The 24,419-nt window shown below is 41.3% G+C and overlaps 2 non-coding genes across 2 annotated transcripts; one reads left to right on the plus strand and one right to left on the minus strand.

Annotated features, from left to right (window-relative positions):
• The first annotated feature begins 1,825 nt into the window (after nt 1-1,825).
• LOC140265933 (U5 spliceosomal RNA) lies at nt 1,826-1,939 on the plus strand. The gene has a single exon (XR_011906613.1). It is a non-coding gene; the product is annotated as a U5 spliceosomal RNA (small nuclear RNA).
• Nucleotides 1,940-20,592: 18,653 nt separating this feature from the next.
• LOC140265934 (U5 spliceosomal RNA) lies at nt 20,593-20,706 on the minus strand. The gene has a single exon (XR_011906614.1). It is a non-coding gene; the product is annotated as a U5 spliceosomal RNA (small nuclear RNA).
• Between the last annotated feature and the right edge of the window lie 3,713 nt (nt 20,707-24,419).

The following is a 24,419-nucleotide window of genomic DNA, read 5'->3' on the forward strand; positions in this document are numbered from 1 at the left end:
CTCATTCTACAAAGTACAACGTTGTTTATCATTGAAACTTGATTAGACATGAATAAATATGAAGGACAAAGCAGTCTTAACTTGGTATGAGTTAATGAATTAGTTTTTTAGGAGAATCCGAATTCGTGCATAACTCATAAAATAGAGCTTATTTTCGGATTCCTGAAGAATGAGTCTGGTTCTTTCTCATAATACAAAGTTTGTTGTTTATTGTTGAAACTTCATCAGAAGTGAAGAAATAAATGAATGCCTATCAACAAATGTGGGATCTATACTCTAGTGCTTCCTCTAAAATAATTTCCTTTCTCAATTTAGAAATGTGTGTGTGTAAGTCACAACACCCGTGACACCAAAACGGCTTACTTTTCTCTACACTCTGCACTATGAGCACACACACCAAATCAGAAAGGCTTTTTTCTCTCTTTTCTACATTATGGACTGTGGGGACACAAAACCGCTCTCTCTCTTTTTTTTTTTAATCGTGTGCCAGGGCGTTGTCTCACGTATTAGATTATGCTTAAGATACGAATGGGTTTATCAGTCACATCAGAATCCATACATACTGATCCTCCCGTAATAAAATGGTCGGATCTTATCAAACACACTTTGTTTCTTGTGACAATCAAATCAGCTAAACAGCGTATACACGTCAAGACACTGAATCAAGTTTGCCACAAGAACTCATAAGTTTGGCAGTATTGCTCTGCCGTCAGCAATCATACACCCATTTTATTTTCGTGAGACATGTGCAAGCACCTGTTCATCTACTGTTCTATCACTATGAATTAGTGATCTATTATCAATAAGGTTACTTCTACAACTACTATCAAAGTATGTCCGGACTTCTTATGTATTCAATTGCTATATATGAATAAGTGGGTAGCTACTGACAAGCATTAAGCATGTCACACAGCCCAAACATATAACATATCAGGATATACCACACAGTTAACAACCACAGTGAAGCGTGTCAAAGCCCAAACATGTAACATTCAACAGGACACTTACACAACACATTCAAATCAAACAGTCAGACAACATACAAGAACATATACCCCAGCCGGCATTGCTCCCTGCCTATTTTCGTACAGCACACTATGTGTGCGCACACCTTTATTCACAAACTCTTCAACTTATACTCTTTTACCGAAGCTGCTACAGCTCGATTGGCCGAATACCCTTTGATCCTATTTCGGTGAAAATGAACATCTGCCTTACATATAACAGATTAGCGGTTTAGCAGTTTTAATTTAGTTTGAGTGAAGGAATTCATTTTATAGCAAAATCCGAAATCGTGAAGAACTCATGAAAGTAAGCTTATTCTCGGATTCCTGAAACATTAGATTTGCTCTTTCTTTTACTGCAAAGTACAACGTTGTTTTTTTTTGTTTAAATCTTTCTAGACATGGTAAATATTAAGGACAAAGCAGTTTTCACATAGTTTGAGTGAAGGAATTCATTTTATAGATAAAATCCCAAGAGTCTGCTGAGAAAAGAGAGTGAATGCGAAGTAGACTTTAACACGGCTATGGGAGCAAGCCGAGTGTGGGCTAACCGGGAGAATTGCTTGAAAGAAACGCGACACCGAATGAGCGATCAGAACAAAGCCTCAATATGGGATTCTCGTGGTGTTTTTGTTGCTGCCTTGTCTTTTGCACAGAGTAAAAGACAAGGCAGCCATCGAATAGGGCCCGATTGTTCCTAGTTGGTCAGCCGAGGAGCAAGGGGGGGAGGGGAGCAAGCGTCTCAACCAAGCAAAGCTCACCATGGGGAAGGTGGCTATGCCAACTAGCCTGATGCCCTGCTCCCGCAGTGACGGCTAATCGTACTCTGGTTTCTCTTCATAACGTACAAGTCTTTCGCCTTTTACTAAAGATTTCTGTGGAGAGCAGCACTAATGAGTTGTTTCTATTTTTGGCAGGCTTTACCTTTGCGGGTGAAGCCCTTTCTGTCTGTGCAAAAGAAATCTTCTTACTGTGCAGAGTGACTTCTCTGAGTAGAGTCGCCTTACTTGTTGCGACTGTGCCGATGTTCGAAGCTGGAGTGCAAAGTTGTTGCTTGAATGGTGCTTGCTGGAGCGTGCGGGAGTGCAAAGTTATACCATTTAAAATGGCTGAAGAGTGCTCAGTGCAGCGGGTGGGCGACACTCTGGCCACCTTGAAAACCGAGGTTACATCCACTACCAGGGGCAGCCCAAGTTCTGCCGCAAGTGTGGTGAGCATGGGCACCTGGTTGAGGCATGTACCAAGGTGTTATGTGGGAAGAGCAGAGAAATTGGGCAAACTTTTGGAGAGTGTCCAAATGGCAGGAAATGTAATCTCTGTGGAGAATTAAATCACCTCTTCAGAGATTGCCCTAAATCTTTTGCCAACAAATTAAAGACGGTAAAGCCACAGTCAAGCCAACAAAGAGAAGGACCAAAGGTGGCAGTTGGTGAACAAAGTGAAGAGGTTGACCCAATAAATTCAAACTTCCCGCCAAAAGCTTGGATTGGAAGTGAGGAGCAAAAAGGGGAGGGGCCTGTAGAGGCCTCACCACTCAGTGTTGAAGTCTGTGAGAATTCACAGGCAGAGGGTGGAGCTACGCTAAATGAGGAGGAAGAGCAGACAGGTGAGTCTAGTGAAGATACTCACCTCCCCGAAGGTCAACAGCCGAAGAGGAAGGCATCTGAGCCTCTGATTCCCCAGTGGTATCAGAGAAGAGGGGAAGGGTTAGGTCCCTTTCAGACAGTTCTTCAGTGGAAGAACCTAGAGTCTTCCCCTCCGACTCACCAAATGAGCTCTCCTTTTTAACTTCAGCTCTGCAATCAACCCCCAGGGACTCAAAGTTAAATGCAACATTGCGTCAGAGGCCAACACCGAGAGTCTGAAAAGGAAATATAGATCACCCTACTCACTTTTCACCTAAAGAAATGAAGGAAGAGCTAGTTTCCCAAGAAATAACCTGTGTGTAATTTGTTTTGATAACTTAGAAAAACGAAAATGACATACCTACTTTCCTTTATGCTTTTAATGGTTCTCACCTTCTCAACACTAAATGTGAGAAGTGTGAAATCAAAGACAAGAGCCCAGAGTATTTTATCCTTCTTAGACTCCATAAAATCAGATGTGTTTTTAATACAAGAATGTGGACTACCTTTTTTAAAAAACCATAGACAATGGGAGGAAATGTGGCCCCATTTATCGATATGGAGTGGCTCAAATCAAAATAAAAATGATGGTGTGGCCATTCTAATTAAAAATCCGCATGTTCTGGTGAAAGGTAGCACAGTGGTGAGAGACGGACGGGCACTTTTAGCACACTTGAATTTTATGGGGCAAGACTTTAACCTCTTAAATATTTATGGTTTCAATGGAAAAAATGAAAGGTATGACCTTTTAGAAGATATACAGCTTTACATGCTAGGGCAAGTACCTTTAGTTGTAGGAGGGGATTTGAACTGTATCTTGAGCAGGAAAGATAGAAAAAGAGCAGGGGTAGATTTTAAAGTGGATAAGACTTCGATTTTACTTCAGGGCATATGCAGGGATTTTAAGCTTACTGACTGTTTTAAAACCATGCATCCCAGAGAGGAGGGCTTCACCTGGTTTAGTCATGATGGCACCAGAGCCTCTCGCATTGATTATTTCTTTACTAGAGATTGCCCACCCACTGATGTTAGATTAACCCCTGTTTTCTTTTCAGACCACCTTATGCTCTCCTGCACCCTTTCACCCCCTTCTGGTGTGACGGTAGGAAGTGGTCTGTGGAAACTCAACTGTTCCCTGTTGGAGGATGAAATCATAGTCAGTCAGTACAGGGAATGTTATAAAGAGTGGCAGACCCTTCAAGACCTCTACGAAACACATGCACAATGGTGGGAAATGGTGAAGGAAATGACCCAGACTTTTTTTAAACAGCAAGGTAAACATAAAAAAAGGAAAGAGAATAGATGTATGATGGGACTACATAAACGCTTACAGCGCTACTTTAAACTAAATCAGTGTGGCATAGACTTTAAAGAAGAAATCAAAGATGTCAAAAAGGAAATGTCAGTTTTAGCAGAAATAAAGAGTAAAGGAATTTTTGTAAGAAGCAGGGAGCAGGAAATTGAGGAAGGTGAAAAAGAAAGAAAGTTATAAATAAAAAGGAGTGTATTCAAAATCTAAAAAGAGAAGATGGGTTTTTAACAAAATCCACACAAGAGATGATTGAAACTGTACATACCTTTTATAGTAACATGTACAAAGAGAAACCAGTGCACTTGGAAACATCGGCAGAAATCTTAAAATTCGTTGACAAAACCGTAAAAGAGAATGCACACTTGACACAGAATTTTACTGCTTTAGAGTTAAAAAAATGCCTAACAGGTTTTAAGAGAAGTCGAACTCCGGGTTTAGACGGGCTTCCTGCAGAATTCTATCTGACCTATTGGGACCTTTTATCATCAGACATTTTAGATGTTTTTAAAGATTTTGAAAAACTCGACCGACTGCCTGACAGTTTTAGAGTGGGAATAGTGACTCTACTTTATAAAAAAAATGATAAGACTGACCTAAAGAATTGGAGGCCCATCACACTTTTAAACTTAGACTGTAAACTTTTTAGCAAGGTTTTAGCGACACGGATGTCCTCTGTTTTAGAGGAGGTAATTCACCCAGACCAAGCTTGTGCCATCTCAGGGAGACAACTCACCGACAGCCTCGTACTGATTCGAGACATCATTGATTACGCTAGAGACAGAAACACCCGGCTTGTCATCTTAAATTTAGACTTTGAAAAAGCATTTGATCGGGTCTCGCATCAATATCTCTTTCAGGTGTTGCAGCCATCGAAAAGGGCCCGATTGTTCCTACTTGGTGAGCTTTGCTTGGTTGAGACGCTTGCCCACCCCCCCTGCTCCTCGGCTGACCAAGTAGAAACAATCTATTCGATGGCTGCCTTGTCTTTTACTCTGTGCAAAAGACAAGGCAGCCACAAACACCACGGGAACACCGTATTGAGGCTTTGTTCTGACCACTCATTCGGTGTCGCGTTTCTTTCAAGCAATTCTCCCGGTTAGCCCACACTCGGCTCGCTCCCATAGCCGTGTTAAAGTCTACTTCGCATTCACTCTCTTTTCTCTGCAGACTCTTGGGATTTTATCTATAAAATTAATTCTTTCACTCAAACTATGTGAAAACTGCTTTGTCGTTCATATTTACCATGTCTAGAAAGATTTAAACAAAAAAAACAACGTTGTACTTTGCAGTAAAAGAAAGAGCAAATCTAATGTTTCAGGAATCCGAGAATAAGCTTACTTTCATGAGTTCTTCACGATTTCGGATTTTGCTATAAAATGAATTCCTCCACTCAAACTAAATTAAAACTGCTAAACCGCTAATCTGTTATATGTAAGGCAGATGTCAAATTCACAGAAATAGGATCTAAGGGTATTCGGCCAATCGAGCTGTAGCAGCTTCGGTAAAAGAGTATAAGTTGAAGAGTTTGTGAATAAAGGTGTGCACACACATAGTGAGCTGTATGAAAATAGGCAGGGAGCAATGCCGGCTGCCGGCTATATGTTCTTGTATGTTGTCTGACTGTTTGATTTGAATGTGTTGTGTAAGTGTCCTGAAATGTTATATGTTTGGGCTGTGTGACATGCTTAATGCTTGTCAGTAGCTACCCACTTATTCATATATAGCAACTGACAACATAAGAAGTCTGGACATACTTTGATAGTAGTTGTAGAAGTATCCTTATTGATAATAGATAAACTAATTCATAGTGATAGAACAGTAGATGAACAGGTGCCTGCACGTCTCACGAAAATAAAATGGGTGTATGATTGCTGACGGCAGAGCAATACTGCCAAACTTATGAGTTCTTGTGGCAAACTTGATTCAGTGTCTTGACGTGTATACGCTGTTTCGCTGACTTGATTGTCACAAGAAACAAAGTGTGTTTGATAAGATCCGACCATTTTATTACGGGAGGATCAGTATGTATGGATTCTGATGTGACTGATAAACCCATTCGTATCTTAAGCATAATCTAATACGTGAGACAACGCCCTGGCACACAATCAAAAAAAAAAAAGAGAGAGCGGTTTTGTGTCCCCACAGTCCATAATGTAGAAAAGAGAGAAAAAAGCCTTTCTGATTTGGTGTGTGTGCTCATAGTGCAGAGTGTAGAGAAAAGAGAGAAAAAAAAGCCGTTTTGGTGTCACGGGTGTTGTGACTTACACACACACATTTCTGAATTGAGAAAAGAAATTATTTTAGAGGAAGCAGTAGAGTTTAGATCCCACATTTGTTGATAGGCATTCATTTATTTCTTCACTTCTGATGAAGTTTCAACAATAAACAACAAACTTTGTATTATGAGAAAGAACCAGACTCATTCTTCAGGAATCCGAAAATAAGCACGAATTCGGATTCTCCTATAAAACGAATTAATTAACTCAAACCAAGTTAAGACTGCTTTGTCCTTCATATTTATTCATGTCTAATAAAGTTTCAACGATAAACAACGTTGTACTTTGTAGAATGAGAAAGAACTTCTTCAGCAATAAGCATCTCTCGACATATGATGAAATACAGATTTTGCTATAAAATTAATTTCTTCTATCAGCGTGACTTAAAACTTTTTGTCCTCCTTATTTATCCACTTCAAATCAAGTTTCAACAATTAAAAAAATGTTGTAGTTTGAGAAAGAACAACTTAATCTTAAGCAATCAGTAGGGTAAGAAAGGGTAAGAAAAGGTGCAAATGCCAACCATACATCACTAAAAGGTGGAGCGGAAGTATTCAGCTGCAAGTAGGTGTGAATGTTCGACCATAATTTGTAAAAAGTGGGTACGAAAAGGTTCGAATGCCCGACTAAATATTAACAAAAGCGGGTGGAGAGGTCTTCGGATGAGAGTGGGTGAGAATTTCCTACCATACAAGTATGGTGGAGAGGAAGCTGTGATTGGCAGACAATAGTAAAAAGCAGGTGAGAAAAGGTGCGAATGTCAAAACATACATGATCAAAACAGGGAGCGGAGGTGTTTGGCTGCGACAAGGTGTGAATGTCCACCCATAATTAATGAAAAACGGGCAACAAGTAGGTTCGAATGCCCAACCATACATCATCAAAAGCAGGAGTGGATGTGTTCGGCTTCAAGAAGGTATGAATGTCCATCAATAATTGCTATAAAACATGAAAGAACATTTTCGAATATCAAACCGCACATAATCATAAGCGGGAGAGGAGGTGTTCCGCTGCAAGAAGGTGTGAATATCCACCCATAATTCCTGAGAAATGGGTAAGAAAAGGTGCGAATGCCCAACCATACATCATCAAAAGCAGGAGTGGATGTGTTCGGCTACAAGAAGGTTTGAATGTCCGACCATAGTTTGTAAAAAGCGGGTAAGAACAGGTTTGTATGCCCGACTGTACACAATCAAATGTGGGAGCGGAGTTGTTCAGCTACAAGAAGGTGTGAAAGTCCGACCATGGTTTGTAAAAAGCGGGTAAGAACAGGTTCGTATGCCCGAATATACACCATCAAATGCGGGAGCGGAGGTGTTCGGCTGTGAGTAGGTGTGAATCTCCAACCATAATTGCTGAAAAATGTGTTAGAAAAGGTAAGATACCGGTCCATACATCATCAAAAGCGGGAGAGGTGGTGTTCGGCTGCAAGTAGGTGTGAATGTCCAGCCATAATTACTCACAAATGGGTAAGAAAAGGTAGTATTGCCAGACCATACATGATCAAAACAGGGAGCGGAGCGGAGGTGGTTAAGCTGCAAGAAGGTGTTAATGTCCGACTAAAGTTTGTAAAAAGCGGGTAAGAAAAGGTGCGAATGCCCGACAATGTATGATCAAAAGAGGGAGCGGAGGTTTTCGGCTGAAAGAAGGTCTGAATGTCCAACCATAATTTGTAAAAACCGGGGAAGAAAAGGCTCGAAAGCCCGACTTTACACCATCAAAAGCTGGAGCGGAGGTGTTCAGCTGCAAGAAGGTCTGAATGTCCATCAATAATTGCTAGAAAACATGAAAGAGAATTTTCGAATATCAAACCGCACATGATAATAAGCGGGAGAGGAGGTGTTCAGCTGCAAGAAGGTGTGAATGTCCACCCATAATTACTGAAAAATGGGTAAGAAAAGGTGCGAATTCCCAACCATACATCATCAAATGCACGAGTGGATGTGTTCGGCTACAAGAAGGTTTGAATGTCCGACCATAGTTTGTAAAAAGCGGGTAAGAAAAGGTTCGAATGCCCAAACATACACCATCAAAAGAGGGAGCGGAGGTGTTCCGCTGTAAGAAGGTGTGAATGTCCGACCATAGTTGGTAAAAAGCGGGTAAGAAAAGGTTAAAATACCCGACTGTACACAATCAATAGCGGGAGCGGAGTTGTTCGGCTACTAAAAGGTGTGAAAGTCCGACCCTGGTTTTAAAAAGCGGGTAAGAAAAGGTTCGAATGCCCGAACATACACCATCAAAAGAGGGAGCGGAGTTGTTCAGCTAAGAGAAGGTGTGAAAGTCCGACCATGGTTTGTAAAAAGCGGGTAAGAAAAGGTTCGTATGCCCGAATATACACTATCAAAACCGGAAGCGTAGGTGTTCGGCTGCAAGAAGGTGTGAACGTCCGACCAAAGTTTGTGAAAAAGCAGTTAAGAAAAGGTTCGAATATCTAACCAAACATAATCAAAAGCGGGAGCAGAGCTGTTCGACTGCAAGTAGGTGTGAATGTCAGAGAATAATTTGCAAAAGCTAATGAGAAAGGGTGAAAAATCCCGACTATACACCATCAAATGCGGTAGCGGAGTTGTTCGGCTGTGAGTAGGTGTGATTCTCCAACCATAATTGCTGAAAAATGTGTTAGAAAAGGTAAGAATGCCGGTCCATACATCATCAAAAGCGGGAGAGGTGGTGTTCGGCTGCAAGTAGGTGTGAATGTCCATTAATAATTGCTTTAAAACATGAAAGAAAATTTTCGAATATCAAACCTTACATGATCATTAGCGGGAGAGGAGGTGTTCAGCTGCAAGAAGGTGTGAATATCCACCCATAATTACTGAAAAATGGGTAGGAAAAGATGCGAATGTCCAACCATAAATCATCAAAAGCAGGAGTGGAGTTGTTCAGCTACAAGAAGGTATGAAAGTCCAACCATGGTTTGTAAAAAGCGGGTAAGAGAAGGTTCGAATACCCGAATATATACCATCAAAAGCGGAAGCGGAGGTGTTCGGCTGCAAGAAGGTTTGAACGTCCGACCAAAGTTTGTAAAAAGCAGTTAAGAAAAGGTTTGAATATCCAACCGAACATAATCAAAAGCGGGAGCAGAGCTGTTCGACTGCAAGTAGGTGTGAATGTCAGATCATAATTGCTGAAAAATGTGATAGAAAAGACTAGAATGCTGGACAATACATCATCAAAAGCAGGAGAGGTGGTTTTTCGGCTGCAAGTAGGTGTGAATGTCCAGCCATAATTACTCACAAACGGGGGAAGAAAAGGTAGTATTTCCAGACCACACATGATCAAAACAGGGAATGGAGGTGGTTCAGCTGCAAGGTGTGAATGTCTGACTAAAGTTTGTAAAAACCGTGTAAGACAAGGGGCGAATGCCCGACAATGTATGATCAAAAGAGGGAGCGGAGGTTTTCGGCTGCAAGGTCTGAATGTCCAACCACAATTTGTAAAAATCGGGGAAGAAAAGGCTCGAAAGCCCGACTATACACCATCAAAAGCGGGAGCAGAGGTGTTCAGGTGCAAGAAGGTCTGAATGTCCGACCAAAAATTACTGAAAAATGGGTAAGAAAAGGTGTAAATGCCAAATCATACATCATCAAAAGCAGGAGCGGATGTGTTCGGCTACAAGAAGGTCTGAATGTCCAACCATAATTTGTAAAAACCGGGGAAGAAAAGGCTCGAAAGCCCGACTATACACCATCAAAAGTGGGAGCGGAGGTGTTCAGCTGCAAGACGGTCTGAATGTCCATTAATAATTGCTAGAAAACATGAAAGAAAATTTTCGAATATCAAACTGCACATGATCATAAGCGGGACAGGAGGTGTTCAGCTGCAAGAAGGTGTGAATGTCTACCCATAATTACTGAAAAATGGGTAAGAAACGGTGGGAATGCCTAACCATACATTATCAAAAGAGGGAGCGGAGGTGTTCCGCTGTAAGACGGTGTGAAAGTCCGACCTTGGTTTGTAAAAAGCGGGTAAGAAAAGGTTCGTATGCCCGAATATACACCATCAAAAGCGGAAGCGGAGGTGTTCGGCTGCAAGATATTGTGAACGTCCGACCAAAGTTTGTAAAAAGCAGTTAAGAAAAGGTTCGAATATCTAACCAAACATAATCAAAAGCAGGAGCAGAGCTGTTCGACTGCAAGTAGGTGTGAATGTCAGATCATAATTTGCAAAAAGCCAATGAGAAAGGGTGAGAATGCCCGACTATACACCATCAAATGCGGTAGCGGAGTTATTCGGCTGTGAGTAGGTGTGAATCTCCAACCATAATTGCTGAAAAATGTGTTAAAAAAAGGTAAAAATGCCGGTCCATACATCATCAAAAGCGGGAGAGGTGGTGTTCAGCTGCAAGAAGGTCTAAATGTCCATCAATAATTGCTAGAAAACATGAAAGAAAATTTTCGAAAATCAAACCACACATGATCATAAGTGGGAGAGGAGGTGTTCAGCTGCAAGAAGGTGTGAATGTCCACCCATAATACCTGAAAAATGGGTAAAAAAAAAGGTGCGAATGCCCAACCATACATCATCAAAAGCAGGAGTGCATGTGTTCGGCTACAAGAAGGTGTGAACGTCCAACCAAAGTTTGTAAAAAGCAGTTAAGAAAAGGTTCGAATATCCAACCAAACATAATCAAAAGCGGGAGCAGAGCTGTTCGACTGCAAGTAGGTGTGAATTTCAGATCATAATTTGCAAAAAGCTGATGAGAAAGGGTGAGAATGCCCGACCATACACCATCAAATGCGGGAGCGGAGTTGTTCGGCTGTGAGTAGGTGTGAATCTCCGACCATAATTGCTGAAAAATGTGTTAGAAAAGGTAAGAATGCCGGTCCATACATCATCAAAAGCGAGAGAGGTTGTGTTCGGCTGCAAGTAGGTGTGACTGTTCGACTAAAGTTTGTAAAAAGTGGGTAAGACAAGGTGCGAATGCCTGACAATGTATGATCAAAAATGGGAGCGGAGGTGTTCAGCTGCAAGAAGGTCTACATGTCCATCAATAATTGCTAGAAAACATGAAAGAAACTTTTCGAAAATCAAACCGCACATGATCATAAGTGGGATAGGAGGTGTTCAGCTGCAAGGTGTGAATGTCCACCCATAATTCCTGAAAAATGGGCAAAAAAAATGTGTGAATGCCCAACCATACATCATCAAAAGCAGGAGTGGAAGTGTTCGGCTACAAGAAGGTGTGAACGTCCAACCAAAATATGTAAAAAGCAGTTAAGAAAAGGTTCGAATATCCAACCAAACATAATCAAAAGCTTTTCGACTGCAAGTAGGTGTGAATGTCAGATCATAATTTGCAAAAAGCTGATGAGAAAGGGTGAGAATGCCCGACTATACATCATCAAATGCGGGAGCGGAGTTGTTCGGCTGTGAGTAGGTGTGAATCTCCGACCATAATTGCTGAAAAATGTGTTAGAAAAGGTAAAAATGCCGGTCCATACATCATCAAAAGCGAGAGAGGTTGTGTTCGGCTGCAAGTAGGTGTGAATGTCCAGCCATAATTACTCACAAACGGGTAAGAAAAGGTAGTATTGCCAGACCATATATGATCAAAACAGGGAGCGGAGGTGGTTCAGCTGCAAGAAGGTTTGAATGTCCGACTAAAGTTTGTAAAAAGCGGGTAAGACAAGGTGTGAATGCCCGACAATATATGATCAAAAGAGGAGCGGAGGTTTTCGGCTGCAAGAAGGTCTGAATGTCCACCCATAATTACTGAAAAATGGGTAAGAAAAGGTGCGAAAGCCCAACCGCACATGATCATAAGTGGATGAGAAGGTGTTTGACTGCAAGTAGGTGTGAATGTAAGATCATAATTTGTAAAAAGCGGGTAAGAAAAGGTAAGAATGCCCAACCATAAATTATCAAAAGCGGCAGCAGAGTTTCGGCTTGTATTTATCAATGTCTAGATAGATTTCAACAAAAAACAACGTTGTACTTTGCAGTAAAAGAAAGTGCAAATCAAAAGTTTTAGGAATCCGAGAATAAGCTTATTTTCATGAGTTCTGCACGATTTCGGATTTTATGTATAAAATGAATTTCTTCACGCAAACTAAGTTAACACTGCTTTGTCCTTCATATGTACCCATTTCTACATATATTTCAAGCATAAACTTCCTCATATTACCCTGAATGAGAAAGAGCCACACTTGTGATTAAGCCATACCTCCCTTTTGAGGAGTTCTGCATGATTTGGGATTTTATCTATAAAATTAATTCCTTCACTCAAACTATGTTAAAACGGCTTTTACCTTCATATTTATCAATGTCTCGATAGATTTAAACAAAAAAACAACGTTGTACTTTGCAATAAAAGAAAGAGCAAATCAAAAGTTTTAGGAATCCGAGAATAAGCTTATTTTCATGAGTTCTGCACGATTTCGGATTTTATGTATAAAATGAATTCATTCACTCAAACCAAGTTAAAACTGCTTTTTCCTTCATATTTATCAATGTCTAGATCGACTTCAACAAAGAACAACATTGTATTTTGCAGTAGAAGAAAGAGCAAAACTGAAGGATCAGGAATCCGAGAATAAGCTTCTTTTCATACGTTCTGCATGATTTGGGATTTTATGTATAAAATGAATTCCTTCACTCAAACTAAGTTAACACTGCTTTGTCCATCATATGTACCCATTTCTACATATATTTCAAACATAAACTTCCTCATACTACCCTGAATGAGAAAGAACCACACTTGTGATTAAGCCATACGCCCCTTTTGAGGAGTTCTGCATGATTTGGGATTTTATCTATAAAATCAATTCCTTCACTCAAACTATGTTAAAACGGCTTTTACCTTCATATTTATCAATGTCTCGATAGATTTAAACAAAAATGTATAAAATTATGTATAAAATGAATTCATTCACTCAAACCAAGTTAAAACTGCTTTTTCCTTCATATTTATCAATGTCTAGATCGACTTCAACAAAGAACAACATTGTATTTTGCAGTAGAAGAAAGAGCAACACTGAAGGATCAGGAATCCGAGAATAAGCTTATTTTCTTATGGGCAAGTGGGAACTGCTTTGTCCTTCATATTTATCAATGTGTAGATGGATTTCAACTTCTTCTACTGCAAAGTCCAATGTTTTTCTTTGTTGAAGTCGATCTAGACATTGATGAATATGGAAGGACAAAGCAGTTTTAACTTGGTTTGAGCAAAGCAATTCATTTTATAGCAAAATCCGAAATCGTGCAGAACTCATGAAAGCAGGCTTATACTCGGATTCCTGAAACTTTAGATTTGCTCTTTCTTTTACTGCAAAGTACAACGTTGTTTTTTTGTTTAAATATTTCTAGACATGGTAAATATAAAGGACAAATTAGTTTTAACATAGTTTGAGTGAAGTAATGCATTTTATAAGCAAAATCCCAAATCATGCAGAACTCACGAAATGCTTTTTCTCGCTTTTCACTGCTTTTTACAAACTTTGGTCGGACGTTCACACCTTCTTGCATCCGAACACCTCCGCTTCCGCTTTTGATGATGTATATTCGGGCATTCGAACCTTTTTTTACCCGCTTTTTACAAACCATTGTCGGACTTTCACACCTTCTTGCAGCCGAACACCACCTCTCCCGCTTTTGATGATGTATGGTCCAGTATTCTTACCTTTTCTAACACATTTTTCAGCAATTATGGTCGAACATTCACACCTTCTTGCAGCTGAACACCTCCGCTCCCGCTTTTGATGATGTATAGTCGGGCTTTCGAGCCTTTTCTTACCCGGTTTTTACAAATTATGGTTGGACATTCAGACCTTGCAGCCGAACACCTCCGCTCTCTCTTTTGATCATACATTGTTGGGCATTCGCACCTTGTCTTACCCGGTTTTTACAAACTATAGTCAGACATTCACACCTTGCAGCTGAACCTCCGCTCCCTGTTTTGATCATGTATGGTCTGGCAATACTACCTTTTCTTCCCCCGTTTGTGAGTAATTATGGCTGGACATTCACACCTACTTGCAGTCGAACAGCTCTGCTCCCGCTTTTGATTATGTTTGGTTGGATATTCGAACCTTTTCTTAACTGCTTTTTACAAACCATGTTCGGACTTTCACACCTTCTTGTAGCCGAACAACTCCGCTCCCGCTATTGATTGTGTACAGTCGGGTATTTTAACCTTTTCTTACCCGCTTTTTACCAACTATGGTCGGACATTCACACCGTCTTACAGCGGAACACCTCCGCTCCCGCTTTTTATGGTGTATGGTCGGGCATTCGAACCTTTTCTTACCCGCTATTTACAAACTATGGTAGGACATTCAAACCTTCGTGTATCCGAAAACCTCCGCTCTCTCTTTTGATCATACATTGTCGGACATTCGCACCTTTTCTTACCCGCTTTTTACAAACCATGGTCGGACTGTCACACCTTCTTGTAGCCGAACACATCCGCTCCCCCTATTGATTGTGTACAGTCGGGTATTTTAACCTTTCCTTACCCGCTTTTTACCAAGTATGGTCGGACATTCACACCTTCGTACAGCGGAACACCTCCGCTCACTCTTTTGATGGTGTATGTTCGGGCATTCAAACCTTTTCTTACCCGCTTTTCCCAAACTATGGTCGGCTATTCACAGCTTCCTCTCCACCATACTTGTATGGTGGGATATTCACACCCACTTGCATCCGAAAACCTCCGCCCCAAATTTTGTTGATATTTAGTCGGACATTCGCACCTTACCCGCTTTTGGCAAACTATGGCCTTCTTGCAGCCAAACAACTCTGATCCTGCTTTTGATGATGTAAGGTTGGGTATTCAGACCTTGCTTCACCTGCTTTTCACCAAATATAGTCGGACATTCACACCTTCTTGCAGCCGAACACTTCCGCTCCACCTTTTAGTGTTCTATCACACCTTTTTTTTCACCGCATTTTATACATTATGGTTGGAAATTTTCAACCACTTTCATCCGATGACCTCTCCTCCCGCTTTTGTTAATATATTTGAACTTTAGTTTGACATTCAAACCTTCTTGCAGCTGAACCACCTCCGCTCCCTGTTTTGATCATATATGGTCATGCAATACTACCTTTTCTTACCCGTTTGTGAGTAATTATGGCTGGACATTCACACCTACTCACAGCCGAACAACTCCGCTCCCGCATTTGATGATGTATAGTCGGGCATTCTCACCCTTTCTCATCAGCTTTTTGCAAATTATGATCTGACATTCACACCTACTTGCCGTCGAACAGCTCTGCTCCCGCTTTTGATTATGTTTGGTTGGATATTCGAACCTTTTCTTAACTTCTTTTTACATATTTTGGTTGGACGTTCACACCTTCTTGTAGCCGAACACTTCCACTCCTGCTTTTGATGATGTATGGTTGGGCATTCACACCTTTTTTTTGCCCATTTTTCAGGAATTATGGGTGGACATTCACACCTTGCAGCTGAACACCTCCTATCCCACTTATGATCATGTGCGGTTTGATTTTCGAAAAGTTTCTTTCATGTTTCCTAGCAATTATTGATGGATATGTAGACCTTCTTGCAGCTGAACACCTCCGCTCCCGCTTTTGATCATACATTGTCAGGCATTCGCACCTTGTCTTACCCACTTTTTACAAACTTTAGTCGAACAGTCATACCTTTTTGCAGCCGAACACCACCTCTACCGCTTTTGATGATGTATGGTCCAGCATTCTTACCTTTTCTAACACATTCTTCAGCAATTATGGTCGGACATTCACACCTACTCAGAGCCGAACACCTCCGCTCCCGCATTTGATGGTGTATAGTCGGGCATTCTCACCCTTTCTCATCAGCTTTTTACAAATTATGATCTGACATTCACACCTGCTTTTGATAATGTATTGTTAGGCATTCGCACCTTTTTTTTTTACCAATTTTTCAGGAATTATGGGTGGACATTCACACCTTCTTGCAGCCGAACACCTCCTCTCCCGCTTATGATCATGTGCGGTTTGATATTCGAAAATTTACTTTCTTGTTTTAAAGCAATTATTGATGGACATTCAAACCTTCTTTTTGATGGTGTATAGTCGGGCTTTCGAGCCTTTTCTTCCCGGTTTTTACAAACCATGGTCGGACTTTCACACCTTCTTGTAGCCGAACAACTCCACTCCCGCTATTGATTGTGTACAGTCGGGTATTTTAACCTTTTCTTACCCGCTTTTTACCAACTATGGTCGGACATTCACACCGTCTTACAGCGGAACACCTCTGCTCCCGCTTTTGATGGTGTATAGTCGGGCATTCGAACCTTTTCTTACCCGCTTTTTACAAACTATGGTGGGACATTCAAACCTTCTTGTATCCGAAAACCTCCGCTTTCTCTTTTGATCATACATTGTCGGACATTCGCACCTTTTCTTACCCGCTTTTTACAAACCATGGTCGGACTTTCACATCTTCTTGTAGCCGAACACATCCGCTCCCGCTATTGATTGTGTACAGTCGGGTATTTTAACCTTTTCTTACCCGCTTTTTACCAAGTATGGTCGGACATTCACACCTTCGTACAGCGGAACACCTCCGCTCCCTCTTTTGATGGTGTATGTTCGGGCATTCAAACCTTTTCTTACCCGCTTTTTCCAAACTATGGTCGGCTATTCACAGCTTCCTCTCCACCATACTTGTATGGTGGGATATTCACACCCACTTGCATCCGAAGACCTCCGCCCCAAATTTTGTTGATATTTAGTCGGACATTCGCACCTTACCCGCTTTTGGCAAACTATGGCCTTCTTGCAGCCAAACACCTCTGATCTCGCTTTTGATGATGTAAGGTTGGGCATTCAGACCTTGCTTCACCTGGTTTTCACCAAATATAGTCGGACATTCACACCTTCTTGCAGCCGAACACTTCCGCTCCACCTTTTAGTGTTCTATCACACCTTTTTTTCACCGCATTTTATACATTATGGTTGGAAATTTTCAACCACTCTCATCCGAAGACCTCTCCTCCCGCTTTTGTTAATATATTTGAACTTTAGTCGGACATTCAAACCTTCTTGCAGCTGAACCACCTCCGCTCCCTGTTTTGATCATATATGGTCTGGCAATACTACCTTTTCTTACCCGTTTGTGAGTAATTTTGGCTGGACATTCACACCTACTTGCAGCCGAACACAACCTCTCTCGCTTTTGATGATGTATGGACCGGCATTCTTACCTTTTCTAACACATTTTTCAGCAATTATGGTCGGAGATTCACACCTAGTCACAGCCGAACAACTCCGCTCCCGCATTTGATGGTGTATAGTCGGGCATTCTCACCCTTTCTCATCAGCTTTTTGCAAATTATGATCTGACATTCACACCTACTTGCAGTCGAACAGCTCTGCTCCCGCTTTTGATTATGTTTGGTTGGATATTCGAACCTTTTCTTAACTTCTTTTTACATATTTTGGTTGGACGTTCACACCTTCTTGTAGCCGAACACTTCCACTCCTGCTTTTGATGATGTATGGTTGGGCATTCACACCTTTTTTTTGCCCATTTTTCAGGAATTATGGGTGGACATTCACACCTTGCAGCTGAACACCTCCTATCCCACTTATGATCATGTGCGGTTTGATTTTCGAAAAGTTTCTTTCATGTTTTCTAGCAATTATTGATGGACATGTAGACCTTCTTGCAGCTGAACACCTCCGCTCCCGCTTTTGATCATACATTGTCAGGCATTCGCACCTTGTCTTACCCACTTTTTACAAACTTTAGTCGAACAGTCATACCTTTTTGCAGCCGAACACCGCCTCTCCCGCTTTTGATGATGTATGGTCCAGCATTCTTACCTTTTCTAACACATTCTTCAGCAATTATGGTCGGACATTCACACCTACTCAGAGCCGAACACCTCCGCTCCCGCATTTTATGGTGTATAGTCGGGCATTCTCACCCTTTCTCATCAGCTTTTTACAAATTATGATCTGACATTCACACCTGCTTTTGATAATGTATTGTTAGGCATTCGCACCTTTTTTTTACCCATTTTTCATGAATTATGGGTGGACATTCACACCTTCTTGCAGCCGAACACCTCCTCTCCCGCTTATGATCATGTGCGGTTTGATATTCGAAAATTTACTTTCTTGTTTTAAAGCAATTATTGATGGACATTCAAACCTTCTTTTTGATGGTGTATAGTCGGGCTTTCGAGCCTTTTCTTCCCGGTTTTTACAAACCATGGTCGGACTTTCACACCTTCTTGTAGCCGAACAACTCCGCTCCCGCTATTGATTGTGTACAGTCGGGTATTTTAACCTTTTCTTACCCGCTTTTTACCAACTATGGTCGGACATTCACACCGTCTTACAGCGGAACACCTCTGCTCCCGCTTTTGATGGTGTATAGTCGGGCATTCGAACCTTTTCCTACCCGCTTTTTACAAACTATGGTGGGACATTCAAACCTTCTTGTATCCGAAAACCTCCGCACTCTCTTTTGATCATACATTGTCGGACATTCGCACCTTTTCTTACCCGCTTTTTACAAACCATGGTCGGACTTTCACATCTTCTTGTAGCCGAACACATCCGCTCCCGCTATTGATTGTGTACAGTTTGGTATTTTAACCTTTTCTTACCCGCTTTTTACCAACTATGGTCGGACATTCACACCTTCGTACAGCGGAACACCTCCGCTCCCTCTTTTGATGGTGTATGTTCGGGCATTCAAACCTTTTCTTACCCGCTTTTTCCAAACTATGGTCGGCTATTCACAGCTTCCTCTCCACCATACTTGTATGGTGGAATATTCACACCCACTTGCATCCGAAGATCTCCGCCCCAAATTTTGTTGATATTTAGTCGGACATTCGCACCTTACCCGCTTTTGGAAAACTATGGCCTTCTTGCAACCAATCACCTCTGATCTCACTTTTGATGATGTAAGGTTGGGCATTCAGACCTTGCTTCACCTGCTTTTCACCAAATATAGTCGGACATTCACACCTTCTTGCAGCCGAACACTTCCGCTTTTAGTGTTCTATGAGGCATTCACATATTTTTTTTCACCGTATTTTATAGATTATGGTTGGAAATTCTCACCCACTCTCATCCGAAGACCTCTCCTCCCGCTTTTGTTAATATATAGTCGGGCATTCGAACCTTTTCTTACCCGCTTTTTACAAATTATAGTTGAACATTCACACCTACTTGCAGCTGAATACTTCCGCTCCACCTTTTAGGTATGTATGGTTGGCATTTGCACCTCTTTTTATACTGATTGCTGAAGATTAAGTTGTACTTTCTCAAACTACAACATTTTTTTAATTGTTGAAACTTGATTTGAAGTGGATAGATAAGGAGGACAAACAGTTTTAAGTCAGGCTGATAGAAGGAATTAATTTTATAGCCAAATCTGTACTTCGTCATATGTCGAGAGATGCTTATTGCTGAAGAAGTTCTTTCTCATTCTACAAAGTACAACGTTGTTTATCGTTGAAACTTGATTAGACATGAATAAATATGAAGGACAAAGCAGTCTTAACTTGGTTTGAGTTAAGGAATTCGTTTTATAGGAGAATCCGAATTCGTGCATAACTCATAAAATAGAGCATATTTTCGGATTCCTGAAGAATGATTCTGGTTCTTTCTCATAATACAAAGTTTGTTGTTTATTGTTGAAACTTCATCAGAAGTGAAGAAATAAATTAATGCCTATCAACAAATTGACCTTCTGTTGACCTTCGGGGAGGTGAGTATCTTCACTAGACTCACCTGTCTGCTCTTCCTCCTCATTTAGCGTAGCTCCACCCTCTGCCTGTGAATTCTCACAGACTTCAACACTGAGTGGTGAGGCCTCTACAGGCCCCTCCCCTTTTTGCTCCTCACTTCCAATCCAAGCTTTTGGCGGGAAGTTTGAATTTATTGGGTCAACCTCTTCACTTTGTTCACCAACTGCCACCTTTGGTCCTTCTCTTTGTTGGCTTGACTGTGGCTTTACCGTCTTTAATTTGTTGGCAAAAGATTTAGGGCAATCTCTGAAGAGGTGATTTAATTCTCCACAGAGATTACATTTCCTGCCATTTGGACACTCTCCAAAAGTTTGCCCAATTTCTCTGCTCTTCCCACATAACACCTTGGTACAAGCCTCAACCAGGTGCCCATGCTCACCACACTTGCGGCAGAACTTGGGCTGCCCCTGGTAGTGGATGTAACCTCGGTTTTCAAGGTGGCCAGAGTGTCGCTCACCCGCTGCACTGAGCACTCTTCAGCCATTTTAAATGGTATAACTTTGCACTCCCGCACGCTCCAGCAAGCACCATTCAAGCAACAACTTTGCACTCCAGCTTCGAACATCGGCACAGTCGCAACAAGTAAGGCGACTCTACTCAGAGAAGTCACTCTGCACAGTAAGAAGATTTCTTTTGCACAGACAGAAAGGGCTTCACCCGCAAAGGTAAAGCCTGCCAAAAATAGAAACAACTCATTAGTGCTGCTCTCCACAGAAATCTTTAGTAAAAGGCGAAAGACTTGTACGTTATGAAGAGAAACCAGAGTACGATTATCCGTCACTGCGGGAGCAGGGCATCAGGCTTGTTGGCATAGCCACCTTCCCCATGGTGAGCTTTGCTTGGTTGAGACGCTTGCTCCCCCCGCCTTGCTCCTCGGCTGACCAAGTAGGAACAATCGGGCCCTATTCGATGGCTGCCTTGTCTTTTACTCTGTGCAAAAGACAAGGCAGCAACAAAAACACCACGAGAATCCCGTATTGAGGCTTTGTTCTGACCGCTCATTCGGGGTCGCGTTTCTTTCAAGCAATTCTCCTGGTTAGCCCACACTCGGCTCGCTCCCATAGCCGTGTTAAAGTCTACTTCACATTCACTCTCTTTTCTCAGCAGACTCTTGGGATTTTATCTATAAAATGAATTCCTTCACTCAAACTATGTGAAAACTGCTTTGTCCTTAATATTTACCATGTCTAGAAAGATTTAAACAAAAAAAACAACGTTGTACTTTGCGGTAAAAGAAAGAGCAAATCTAAAGTTTCAGGAATCCGAGAATAAGCTTACTTTCATGAGTTCTTCACGATTTCGGATTTTGCTATAAAATGAATTCCTTCACTCAAACTAAATTAAAACTGCTAAACCGCTAATCTGTTATATGTAAGGCAGATGTCAAATTCACCGAAATAGGATCAAAGGGTATTCGGCCAATCGAGCTGTAGCAGCTTCGGTAAAAGAGTATAAGTTGAAGAGTTTGTGAATAAAGGTGTGCACACACATAGTGTGCTGTACGAAAATAGGCAGGGAGCAATGGCGGCTGGGGTATATGTTCTTGTATGTTGTCTGACTGTTTGATTTGAATGTGTTGTGTAAGTGTCCTGTTGAATGTTACATGTTTGGGCTTTGACACGCTTCACTGTGGTTGTTAACTGTGTGGTGTGTCCTGAAATGTTATATGTTTGGGCTGTGTGACATTCTTTAATGCTTGTCAGTAGCTACACACTTATTCATATATAGCAACTGACAACATAAGAAGTCCGGACATACTTTGATAGTAGTTGTAGAAGTATCCTTATTGATAATAGATCACTAATTCATAGTGATAGAACAGTAGATGAACAGGTGCTTGCACATGTCTCACGAAAATAAAATGGGTGTATGATTGCTGACGGCAGAGCAATACTGCCAAACTTATGAGTTCTTGTGGCAAACTTGATTCAGTGTCTTGACGTGTATACGCTGTTTCGCTGACTTGATTGTCACAAGAAACAAAGTGTGTTTGATAAGATCCGACCATTTTATTACGGGAGGATCAGTATGTATGGATTCTGATGTGACTGATAAACCCATTCGTATCTTAAGCATAATCTAATACGTGAGACAACGCCCTGGCACACGATAAAAAAAAAAAAAGAGAGAGAGCGGTTTTGTGTCCCCAGAGTCCATAATGTAGAAAAGAGAGAAAAAAGCCTTTCTGATTTGGTGTGTGTGCTCATAGTGCAGAGTGTAGAGAAAAGAAAGCCGTTTTGGTGTCACGGGTGTTGTGACTTACACACACATATTTCTAAATTGAGAAAGGAAATTATTTTAGAGGAAGCACTAGAGTTTAGATCCCACATTTGTTGATAGGCATTCATTTATTTCTTCACTTCTGATGAAGTTTCAACAATAAACAACAAACTTTGTATTATGAGAAAGAACCAGACTCATTCTTCAGGAATCCGAAAATAAGCTCTATTTTATGAGTTATGCACGAATTCGGATTCTCCTATAAAACGAATTCATTAACTCAAACCAAGTTAAGATTGCTTTGTCCTTCATATTTATTCATGTCTAATCAAGTTTCAACGATAAACAACGTTGTACTTTGTAGAATGAGAAAGAACTTCTTCAGCAATAAGCATCTCTCGACATATGACGAAATACAGATTTTGCTATAGAATTAATTCCTTCTATCAGCCTGACTTAAAACTGTTTGTCCTCCTTATTTATCCACTTCAAATCAAGTTTCAACAATTAAAAAAAATTTGTAGTTTGAGAAAGAACAACTTAATCTTCAGCAATCAGTATAAAAAGAGGTGCAAATGCCAACCATACATACCTAAAAGGTGGAGCGGAAGTATTCAGCTGCAAGTAGGAGTGAATGTTCGACTATAATTTGTAAAAAGCGGGTAAGAAAAGGTTCGAATGCCCGACTATATATCAACAAAAGCGGGAGGAGAGGTCTTCGGATGAGAGTGGGTGAGAATTTCCAACCATAATCTATAAAATACGGTGAAAAAAAATATGTGAATGCCTCATAGAACACTAAAAGCGGAAGTGTTCGGCTGCAAGAAGGTGTGAATGTCCGACTATATTTGGTGAAAAGCAGGTGAAGCAAGGTCTGAATGCCCAACCTTACATCATCAAAAGCGAGATCAGAGGTGTTTGGCTGCAAGAAGCCCATAGTTTGCCAAAAGCGGGTAAGGTGCGAATGACCGACTAAATATCAACAAAAGTGGGGGCGGAGGTCTTCGGATGCAAGTGGGTGTGAATATCCCACCATACAAGTATGGTGGAGAGGAAGCTGTGAATGGCCGACCATAGTAAAAGGCGGGTGAGAGAAGGTGCGAATGTCAAACCATACATAATCAAAACAGGGAGTGGAGGTGTTCTGCTGTAAGAAGGTGTGAATGTCCAACCATAGTTGGTAAAAAGCGGGTAAGAAAAGGTTAAAATACCCGACTGTACACAATCAATAGCGGGAGCGGAGTTGTTCGGCTACTAAAAGGTGTGAAAGTCCGACCATGGTTTGTAAAAAGCGGGTAAGAAAAGGTTCGTATGCCCGACAATGTATGATCAAAAGAGGGAGTGGAGGTTTTCGGCTGCAAGAAGGTCTGAATGTCCATCCATAATTTGTAAAAACCGGGGAAGAAAAGGCTCGAAAGCCCGACTATACACCATCAAAAGTGGGAGCGGAGGTGTTCAGCTGCAAGACGGTCTGAATGTCCATCAATAATTGCTAGAAAACATGAAAGAAAATTTTCGAATATCAAACTGCACATGATCATAAGCGGGAGAGGAGGTGTTCAGCTGCAAGAAGGTGTGAATGTCTACCCATAATTACTGAAAAATGGGTAAGAAAAGGTGCGAATGCCTAACCGTACATCATCAAAAGAGGGAGCGGAGGTGTTCCGCTGTAAGACGGTGTGAATGTCCGACCATAGATGGTAAAAAGCGGGTAAGAAAAGGTTAAATTACCCGACTGTACACAATCAAAAGAGGGAGCGGAGTTGTTCAGCTAAGAGAAGGTGTGAAAGTCCGACCTTGGTTTGTAAAAAGCGGGTAAGAAAAGGTTCGTATGCCCGAATATACACCATCAAAAGCGGAAGCGGAGGTGTTCGGCTGCAAGATATTGTGAACGTCCGACCAAAGTTTGTAAAAAGCAGTTAAGAAAAGGTTCGAATATCTAACCAAACATAATCAAAAGCGGGAGCAGAGCTGTTCGACTGGAAGTAGGTGTGAATGTCAGATCATAATTTGCAAAAAGCTGATGAGAAAGGGTGAGAATGCCCGACTATACACCATCAAATGCGGTAGCGGAGTTGTTCGGCTGTGAGTAGGTGTGAATCTCCAACCATAATTGCTGAAAAATGTGTTAGAAAAGGTAAAAATGCCGGTCCATACATAATCAAAATCGGGAGAGGTGGTGTTCAGCTGCAAGAAGGTCTAAATGTCCATCAATAATTGCTAGAAAACATGAAAGAAAATTTTCGAAAATCAAACCACAC

The sequence above is a fragment of the Leuresthes tenuis genome, unplaced genomic scaffold (genome assembly GCF_036924035.1).
Source record: "Leuresthes tenuis unplaced genomic scaffold, fLeuTen1.0.hap1 SCAF_12, whole genome shotgun sequence".
In the NCBI taxonomy this organism is placed as follows: domain Eukaryota; kingdom Metazoa; phylum Chordata; class Actinopteri; order Atheriniformes; family Atherinopsidae; genus Leuresthes; species Leuresthes tenuis.